This window comes from Zea mays, chromosome 4 (assembly GCF_902167145.1).
Source record: "Zea mays cultivar B73 chromosome 4, Zm-B73-REFERENCE-NAM-5.0, whole genome shotgun sequence".
NCBI lineage: Eukaryota > Viridiplantae > Streptophyta > Magnoliopsida > Poales > Poaceae > Zea > Zea mays.
In genome coordinates, this window is record NC_050099.1 from 36,867,530 (window position 1) to 36,877,590 (window position 10,061).

At 45.0% G+C, this 10,061-nt stretch overlaps 1 long non-coding RNA gene across 1 annotated transcript; it reads left to right on the plus strand.

The window, feature by feature from the left end:
* The first annotated feature begins 1,936 nt into the window (after positions 1-1,936).
* LOC103653095 (uncharacterized) lies at positions 1,937-9,142 on the plus strand. The gene is made up of 3 exons (XR_565247.4): positions 1,937-2,039; positions 2,109-2,216; positions 9,106-9,142. It is a non-coding gene; the product is annotated as an uncharacterized lncRNA (long non-coding RNA).
* The last annotated feature ends 919 nt before the right edge of the window (positions 9,143-10,061 follow it).

The following is a 10,061-nucleotide window of genomic DNA, read 5'->3' on the forward strand; positions in this document are numbered from 1 at the left end:
GCCCTAATGTTTTTCTATTGAACAGGATGAGTGGTAGGAAAACAAAGCGCACTGCTAGGGGGTTTCTTAATGCGGCTAGCAGGATACTCCCTGGTGCACGTTCCCTTTTCCAAGGGAGTTCTTCTAGCCAGAGCAGACAGGAGGCGTTGCTGAGACACACCCGGCTAGAACTACGTGATACACCTATCACTCTACAACGGAGTACCGATGTAAATGTTTATGTAATTGATCTTATTTGTCAGTCACTTATATATAAATGTGTCTTACATGTCTCTATTTCATGTCCATAGGAAGAGGAGAACGAGGAGGAGGAGGTGCAACAACATGAGGAGGACGAGCAGGCCCATGAGGAGGAGGAGGTGCAGGCCCATGAGTAGGAGGAGGAGGAGGTGGGCATAGATGCTGAGGCGGATGATGATACCACCGAGGCTCCTATCGTTCGACGAAGGGGCACTCGGAAGGGCCACTTTGTCCTACCTCCGTCTGCGCCTGCACAATCTGAAGCTCGGGTACTGATCATCCCAGTTGGTGATAGGTACTCACGTTTGGCCACTTTGTTCTTACTGATTTGTTTATTGTACACTATATATATGACATGACTTCCTTGTTTTTTTGTCATGCAGCCAATGGGATGACACGTCATTCGACGGTCGAGGTCACCATAGATAGGTTAATCAAGTCTTAGGTAACCTCTGTCGTCTACATAATCCAGGAATTGTCACCGACTCGAAAGGTGTGGTGGTTCCTTGCACTAGCTGGTCGCACTTCGCACTAGCTCCACATGCTACATATGGAACAGCTCAAGGCACCGTCAAGCACGACTTTTGGGTAAGAGTAATGTTTCGAACTAACATTTATTAGTTGTTTTCAAACTAATTTTATTTTCGATGTTGGACAGAGACGCTATCGTGTGGAACCTAAGGCTCAAGAGCATGCAGACCGAGTATTAGAGAAAAATGCGAAGAAGGTGTGCAGGGATGCATTTTCCAATGCTCGTCTACAGGTTGTGAATGCGTACATGAAGCGCCGAGGTCATTCTATCAACAACTTTCGACAATATTCGGATGTCTACTTGACTGTAGACCAGTACATGGAGGTAAAAATCTAATTTAGCAGCTCATTCAGATGTGAATGTAATTTTGAGCTAACGCTTTATATGCAGGTAACTCTTCCATGGATGGAACACCGGTCGCAGGCTTACAAGGCTTTGTGTGAGATATGGGCTTCGCCCGAGTGGATTGAGAAGTCTAACAGGAATCGACATAGGCAGTGCCATCAGCAGGACGAGGACGATGATGAGGTCGTAGTCAACCATACCTATGGGGCTGATGGACACATTCGGTTGGCGAAGCGAATGGTGATTATGTAGTATTTTGTTTTACTCAGAAATGAAACCGGATTAAACTCATATATTTGCAGGAGGCTCAAACTGGAGTTGTCCCGAGCCCAATCGATGTTTATAGGAGAGGGCATAGAGCGAAAAACAGTGAAATCTCCGATGAGCTGTGTAGTCAAGCGGCCGTTGAGCGTATGGTTAGTTATTGTTATGATTAATGTTTTCTTGCCATATAGCTGTAAATTACATGTGTGCTGAACCTTCATATTGTATTGCAGGAGACATACGGATAGGAGATGGTTAGGAAGTATGGAGAAGACTACGATTGGCGAGGAGTGCCTACTATCGACGCTGAAGTTGTGCATTCTATTGGAGGCAAGGCGCATGGACGGTATGAACTTATGAATTTTTTTCAATAATATTGGAACTATGACCGAATAGCTAATTTTCTTGTTTTTCAAGATATTCTATGTTTACCGGTGTTATCGATTCGACGGAGTTGCGTTCTCGTGGCGGTTCTTCGTCGCAGGCGGGTTGTGGTAGTAGCAGCCGTAGTCGTCGCTCTGTATCTAGCATGGAGGACGCTATGAGGGAGCAGCAGGAAAAGTTTCGTGAAGAGCTGTGGCAACAACAAATGGCATTCCTCAAAGAGCAATCAGAGTACATGGCTGCTTACAACGTACAGGCCCAACAAGCAATGAACGTGAGTGTCTTATTTCTTCTCAACACACTCGATATTGGTTCTATAACTAACATATTATATTTGCAACAGTCTTGGTTTCCACAGCAGGCACGACAGCAACCATTTGTTTTCCCTCAGTTTCAGCTGCCGATGCCTCAGTGGAGATTACATGCTCCGCCACCTCCACCTCCACCTCAGGTGCTTCAATTTAGTTAAGACTTATCGTTTGTATCTGTAAGGAAAATGGACCCCGGGCCATTTGGCTAATTGAGTTTTGGTGTTTGATGATTAACACAACTTGTGGACTAATATGTTTGCTAGTGTTTATAATTATAGTTCATAGGATGCGAAGAGAATTGGACCAAGGCAATGAGGATGCAACACCTCAAAAGAAGACATAAAAAGATGCATAAGAGTCCAATACTCAAGAACAAAAGAAGCCCGAAGAAATCAGCGAAGACCTAGAAGATGGGCTGTCAGCTGGCGCACCGGTGGCACACAGTTGGCTCACCGGTGGCACACAGTTGGCGCACCGGTGGCACACAGTTGGCTCACCGGTGGCGCACAGTTGGCGCACCGGTGGCACACAGTTGGCTCACCGGTGGCACACAGTTGGCGCACAGGACATCCAACAGAGTTTTCTGAGAGGAGGCACCGGACTGTCCGGTGTGCACCGGACATGCACTATTCACTGTCCGGTGCACCGGACTGTCCGGTGTGTCAGAACTAGCCGTTGGCTGCACAACGTTAGCGCACTGTTGGCGCACCGTTGGCTCACCGTTGGCGCACTGTTGGCACACAGTTGGCGCACCGTTGGCTGACAGGACTGTCCGGTGTGTCAGAACTAGCCGTTGGGTGCACAGCGTTGGCACACTGTTGGCGCACCGTTGGCGCACCGTTGGCTCACCGTTGGCGCACTGTTGGCACACAGTTGGCGCACCGTTGGCTGACAGGACTGTCCGGTGTGCCACCTTGCAGCAGCCTGCTTTTCAACGGCTAGTTGAGTTGGGGCCTATATATACTTCATCCAATCAACCATTTGAAGGTGTGGGAGCCCAAGCAACATACCAAGACACATAGTGCATATTTCCAAGAGCTCAAACACCCAAGTGCTTAATAGAATCACTCGGTGATTAGCGTAGGTGCTTTGCGAAGTGCTTAGGTTAGTTAGACCGCTTTAGCGCTTGCTCTAGGTGAACCCTAGTTAGTTGAGTGAGTTTTGTAAAACCACACAACCCCTCGGCTCTTGTGTGAGTCGTTGTAATTGTACCGAGTGGGGCGAGAGTCTTGCGAGACCGTGACAACCGCGTTTGTGTCACGGCCGCCACCGTGTACCGGAGGGAACGAGGCCCGCGGCGTTTCGCCCGGAAGCTCGATAGTGGAGACGGCGGGGAGCGTCCGAGAGGAGCCGGAAGCGGAGCACCACTTGCGCGTGGAGAAGGCCCGTGGCTCTCTACGGAGTTACTCGACCGTGGTGCTTGGCCCTCGCATGGGCTTCCCTTTGCGTAGGGGCACCAACGAGGATTAGTCGGAACCTTGCATGGTTCCGGATACCTCGGTAAAAATACCGGCGTCATCCACGAGAGTTTGCTTCTCTACTTAGCTCTTTACATTCCGCATTTATATTAAGCATTTAAGTTTCAATCTTATTGTCATACTTATTTAGTGTAGATTGAAACTTAGCCTTTGCGGTAGAGATAGCAACACTTAGACAAAACCGAGTTTGCACATTCTAGTTTTGATTATTTGCATAGGTTTTGCTCTAGGGATTTAATTATGGCCTAGTTTAGTAAAAGTTTTAGAAGTCCTAATTCACCCCCCCCCCCTCTTAGGCGTCACCCGTTTCCTACAAGTGGTATCAAAGCCCGGTTTGGCTCATTTGAAACGCTTTAGCTTCACCGCTAAAAAGAGCCGACGCTTTTTAGAGGAAGGGATGGATACCCATAGGCCACCACACTTCGACGGCACTAACTTCCCATATTATAGTGCTAGAATGGCTTGTTACCTAGAGGCCGTTGATCTAGGTGTTTGGAGAGTCACTCGTGACGGGATGAAACCTCTCAAGAATCCCGAGAAACCCACCACGAGTGAGGAAAAAGAAATTCATTTAAATGCTAGAGCCAAAAATTGCTTGTATGAATCTCTCAGCATGGATATTTTTAATCAAGTATTTACCTTGAGAACTGCTAATGAGATTTGGCTAAAACTGCATGAGCTCCATGATGGCACATCCAATGTCCGTGAGCAAAAACATTGCCTAGTCTTGAATGAGTATAATTCTTTTGCTATGAAAGATGATGAGCTTGTAAGAGACATGTATTCTCGTTTGAATCTAATTATCAATGAGCTCAATTCTATTGGCATTAATAAGCTAGGTGATGCGGACATTGTGAGGAAGATTATCTCCCTGCTACCACAACAAAGATATGGGAGCATCATCACCATCCTTCACAACATGGAGGATTTGAGCAACATGACCCCGACCATTGTGATTGGGAAAATTGCAGCCTTTGAGATGTCGCGAAAAATGAGTCGGGGAGAGGAGCCAACTTCCTCAAGGCCATATGCTTTTGCATGTGATGAAAGGAAGGGCAAAAAGAAGGCTCCCACTCCAAGTTCCTCAAGTGAAGAAGAGGAAGAAGAAGAAAGTGATGATGATGAAGATAATCAACCATGCACATCATCCTCCGAGGACGAAGAAACAATCCGACGCGTCGGAAAGGTAATGAGGATGATCCGCAAGATTAATCTAATGGGTGTGCCCCTGCAGGTCGAGGATCTTCTCTTTAACATTGACAGGAAAAAGCAAAGGAAGAGAGGATGCTTCGCATGTGGGGAGAAGGGCCACTTCAGGGACAACTGTCCAAATATGGCCAAGCCCAAAAAGGAGAGGAGCAAAGGCAAGGCGCTAACAAGTGTTAGAACTTGGGATGATTCTTCAAGTGAAGATGAACCTCCAAGGACGCGCAGCCACCGGTCCTCGTCACGATCATCACGGTCATCACACAAATGCCTTATGGCAAGAGGTAACAAAAGCATTCCATCCTCTAGTGATGATGAAGGTGAGGGAAAGCCCTCTCTAGATGAGCTTGCGGAAGCCGTAGAATTTTTCCAGGATATTTGCACTAAGCAAAAAGCTCAACTTAAAGCTTTGAAAAATAAGTTGGTTTGCTCTCAAAATGATTACAAAGGTTTGCTAAAAAAATTTGAAACTTTTGCAAACTTAAATAGTGAGCTATCAACTAAAATTGAGCTATTAGAATCTAGTGCTCCATCCACTGCTACCGATGATAGCCTTATTAAAAAGAATGAAAAACTTAAGGCTAAGTTAGCTAGCTCCCAAGAAGCTATTGAAAATTTGCTAGAGAAAATGGAAATTCTTAGCATACACAACAATGAGCTAACTACTAAGCTAGAAAACATTGGTAGCACCCCAGCAGCATCTTTAGTTGAAATACCTGAAATAATTAAGAAAGATGCTTCTACTTCCTGCTTTGATTTAATTGATGATTCTAACCCCTGCAACCAAGTCGTTGTTGAGAATATTGTTGTAGAGACATGTACGGATGAGGTTGCAAAGGAAAATGAACAATTAAAGCAAGAAGTGGCTCGCCTTGGCAAGGCTTTGTATGACAAGAAAGGCAAAGCCAAACAAATCCAACCTCCACAGGATAACACCACTGCGGGAGTGAACAAGCCTATGGAGGGAGAAACTGTGATTTGTAGGCTATGCCACAAGGAAGGCCACAAGTCTTTCCAATGCAAGGCGATGACCGGGGATAAACAAAGACAAAAGCTCAAGCAAAAGCCATCAAGCAAAATCTCAAACACCTACATCAAAAAGGTGAACAAAAAGGACGCTACACCATATTTGATCAAGAAGAAAAATAACGAAAAGGTGATAGCAATCAAGGCCAACAAGCAAGCCAACAAAGGAAAGGGGGCCAAACGCATCTGGGTGCCAAAGGAGATAATTTCAACCATGAAAAGCATCAAGAAGGTTTGGATCCCGAAAGGGAAGTGAGTGGACCGAAGGTCCTCGGGAAATTTGGAGACTTGGCTAAATTGGGATGTATATCATGGGATACATCATATTGGATCAAGTTTATTGCCAAGTGGGTTAGTGAAAATTTTGGACCCAAATTTCCCACCCATGACTAAGGTAACTAGTTTTATTGTATTTCTCGTTTTTAGATATGCGTATCTATTTATCTTTTATCTAGTTTACCTTTCTTGCCTAGTATTACATTTTTTATGTACTTTTGTTCAAAATCATGCATACTAGGTAAATCATATGGCAGGATTGCTAGTTTTTAAATTCATATACTTAAGCAAACCTACATGGCTTAAAATGTTTAGTTAAAGCACGGCACATAGCTTTTATATCCCTCCATAGTAAATGATGCATCAATTGAAAATTTTGATTTCTACAAAGTGTATCATTTAACTTATATGTGCCAAAGTTTGGATTATGGATAATTTGCCCCTCTTGATATCAAATCAAAGTGCATGTCTCCTACAAGTATTCAAAACTTATATGCACACCTTTAGGGGGAGGTTACTCTATAATCTAACACTTTGAGACTAACACCTTTTCAAGTCTATTTCATGTGATAGTCTCATTGTAAGGAAAATGAAGTCCCCGGAGAAAGACAACAATCTTCCACTGCAAAATCTCCAAGAACTCTCATGTCTCTCAAGCTCGCCATTGAATTTCAATCGGTATCTTTTGAGACTGCATCTAGTATCATTTACATGTCTTCTCCAATATTTGATTAGACTATATTTCATATCATATACTTCCATGTTGCTAAAAATGCATAAGTGGTTAACTCATATTCTGTTACCTATGCATAAGGGAAGTTAGTCTTTTCAAATCATGTCTTGCACCTCTAATTTTCACATGCTTTTTCCTAAGTAGAGGATCTCTGTCAGGGGGAGTATTTCTTCATCTCTAAAAAAGGGGGAGAAACTTCTTTCTAAAGAGAACACTCATTTAGGGGGAGTTCCTTTCAACTGGTATCATTCATATGGTTTATTTTAATATCCTTCTAGTGATATCATTTGATACAATTCTTGTTGAGGGCAAGCTCTTATTTACTTTCTACATGCTTTTAATGTCTTCCTTTTCGGTGGTTGATGCCAAAGGGGGAGAAGTTTAGGGACCAAAGCAATGAAAACTTTATCAAACACCAAACACCACCAATTTAAAATTTTATATCTACAAATGGCTTTTCAAGTGGTTTTGGTTATTTGGTCCAAAAATAGGAAGTAAGTGAATTATGGAGTTAGGGGAGGCTTAAGTCCATAATATCACATTGTGGGGACAATCATGCATCTTAGCAAGTAGATTGCACATTTTAATTCAAATACTTGTATTATTTGCTTGCTTTGGTTGTGTTGTCATCAATCACCAAAAAGGGGGAGATTGTAAGGAAAATGGACCCCGGGCCATTTGGCTAATTGAGTTTTGGTGTTTGATGATTAACACAACTTGTGGACTAATATGTTTGCTAGTGTTTATAATTATAGTTCATAGGATGCGAAGAGAATTGGACCAAGGCAATGAGGATGCAACACCTCAAAAGAAGACATAAAAAGATGCATAAGAGTCCAATACTCAAGAACAAAAGAAGCCCGAAGAAATCAGCGAAGACCTAGAAGATGGGCTGTCAGCTGGCGCACCGGTGGCACACAGTTGGCTCACCGGTGGCACACAGTTGGCGCACCGGTGGCACACAGTTGGCTCACCGGTGGCGCACAGTTGGCGCACCGGTGGCACACAGTTGGCTCACCGGTGGCACACAGTTGGCGCACAGGACATCCAACAGAGTTTTCTGAGAGGAGGCACCGGACTGTCCGGTGTGCACCGGACATGCACTATTCACTGTCCGGTGCACCGGACTGTCCGGTGTGTCAGAACTAGCCGTTGGCTGCACAACGTTGGCGCACTGTTGGCGCACCGTTGGCTCACCGTTGGCGCACTGTTGGCACACAGTTGGCGCACCGTTGGCTGACAGGACTGTCCGGTGTGTCAGAACTAGCCGTTGGGTGCACAGTGTTGGCACACTGTTGGCGCACCGTTGGCGCACCGTTGGCTCACCGTTGGCGCACTGTTGGCACACAGTTGGCGCACCGTTGGCTGACAGGACTGTCCGGTGTGCCACCTTGCAGCAGCCTGCTTTTCAACGGCTAGTTGAGTTGGGGCCTATATATACTTCATCCAATCAACCATTTGAAGGTGTGGGAGCCCAAGCAACATACCAAGACACATAGTGCATATTTCCAAGAGCTCAAACAACCAAGTGCTTAATAGAATCACTCGGTGATTAGCGTAGGTGCTTTGCGAAGTGCTTAGGTTAGTTAGACCGCTTTAGCGCTTGCTCTAGGTGAACCCTAGTTAGTTGAGTGAGTTTTGTAAAACCACACAACCCCTCGGCTCTTGTGTGAGTCGTTGTAATTGTACCGAGTGGGGCGAGAGTCTTGCGAGACCGTGACAACCGCGTTTGTGTCACGGCCGCCACCGTGTACCGGAGGGAACGAGGCCCGCGGCGTTTCGGCCGGAAGCTCGATAGTGGAGACGGCGGGGAGCGTCCGAGAGGAGCCGGAAGCGGAGCACCACTTGCGCGTGGAGAAGGCCCGTGGCTCTCTACGGAGTTACTCGACCGTGGTGCTTGGCCCTCGCATGGGCTTCCCTTTGCGTAGGGGCACCAACGAGGATTAGTCGGAACCTTGCGTGGTTCCGGATACCTCGGTAAAAATACCGGCGTCATCCACGAGAGTTTGCTTCTCTACTTAGCTCTTTACATTCCGCATTTATATTAAGCATTTAAGTTTCAATCTTATTGTCATACTTATTTAGTGTAGATTGAAACTTAGCCTTTGCGGTAGAGATAGCAACACTTAGACAAAACCGAGTTTGCACATTCTAGTTTTGATTATTTGCATAGGTTTTGCTCTAGGGATTTAATTGTGGCCTAGTTTAGTAAAAGTTTTAGAAGTCCTAATTCACCCCCCCCTCTTAGGCGTCACCCGTTTCCTACAGTATCAACCTAATTTTAAATCTTTATTAAACTTGATTTTATAGTGATCCGGGGTCATGGGCCACAACACGCCACCACCGGTCATACCAGCACCAGGAGTAGCTTATGCAGGGGAGGGAGCAACTCCAGGAGAGGTTAGTTTGAGAAACAATTTGTTTGAATAGTGGTCATACATGTAACCAATGCCGTTATTAATGTCTTCTTTTTTCTTTAAAATCCAAACCCGTTACATGACTTCGTCAACGAGTTTTTCGCTTCTGGAGGTAGTGGACACAACTCCAACGACCCTGATATGTGATGGAGTTAGCTTTGTGCCGCATTGTGCGTTGTAATGGACTATTTGTGGACTTTATGTTTTTATGGACTATTTGTGGACTTTATGTTTGTATGGACTATTTGTGGACTCTATGTTTGTATGGACTCCAATTTTATGTTGTGGACTATTTGTGAATTGTGTATTTAATATTTCTGTATTGTGGATATTGTATGAATTTTCTGTTATTTTTGCATTTTTTTCAATTTTTTTGCTCTCAAATTGATAATTTTCGGCGGCCTCACCTGGCCGCCGAAAATAGCAAATACTATTTTTGGCACCTGTTTATTTTCGGCGGCTGTCAAAGGGCCGCCGAAAATTAATTGTTATTTTCGGCGGCTGGCTGTGGTGGAGGCCGAAAATAGCTTGTTTTCGGCGGCTAGCCTATGGCCGCCGAAAAATATGGCCTTATTTTCGGCTAATTTTTTCCGGCGGCCAGGAACCGCCGAAAATAAGCCTAAGGCCGCCGAAAACAGCTTATTTTCGGCGGCAAAGGCCTTATTTTCGGCGGTTCCTGACCGCCAAAAATGTCTGTAGCTCTTGTAGTGGAATGCCTGAGACTTGCCATTTTCTACAAGTACAAGTTCGTTCAGCTAGTTTGACTACACATTTGAAGCCACTACCACCCTTTACAGACACCTCACCAAGAATATCCCCACTCCTCTACAGTTCCATATCCAAGTTAGA